This window comes from Triticum aestivum, chromosome 4B (assembly GCF_018294505.1).
Source record: "Triticum aestivum cultivar Chinese Spring chromosome 4B, IWGSC CS RefSeq v2.1, whole genome shotgun sequence".
In the NCBI taxonomy this organism is placed as follows: Eukaryota; Viridiplantae; Streptophyta; class Magnoliopsida; order Poales; family Poaceae; genus Triticum; species Triticum aestivum.
The window spans coordinates 567460163-567460770 of record NC_057804.1 but is presented as its reverse complement, the minus strand read 5'-3'; positions in this window follow the sequence as shown (position 1 = coordinate 567460770).

The following is a 608-nucleotide window of genomic DNA, read 5'->3' as shown; positions in this document are numbered from 1 at the left end:
TCTTATTTATGCTGAAATTATCGGGGGATAAAAATGATCCTTCTACCTTCTTCCCATGTGGAAATGAATTAGAGGACAAAAAAGTTGATGTCATCTTAGATTTTCCTCTATTTTAAAACTTCAAAATTTGTAGTTCAAACCGCCGGTCCAGTCGAAAAACCATTTTCACATAAAAAATCCGTCCTGACGAGAGCCTCCAAACTAGATCGCGTGTTGGTATGTTACGACGACTTTTTTCAAATCAAAAGTTACCACTAAGGGGCTAAGTAATTTATCACGATTGTGCTACATATGTTACCATATTGCTTACACGGATATTACCGGGGCATAAACCTAGTTTCTCTAACCTCCTTATCATCTTAGGTTAAAGTTACAGCGGTGTTTGTGTGTGAGTTATCACGTATACAATGCCTATATTACCAAACTATTTACACAAATGTTATCGGGGTATTGTTTTAAACAACCCCATCGCCAAAGTTATCAGGACTAAGGCACATAAGTTTTTAGCACCCCCCCCAAGTTATCAGGACTGTGGCAAATAAGTTATCAGGTCCGCGATGTGTGAGTTACCATGCTATTCGCATAAAAGTTACCAGGGGATATTTCAT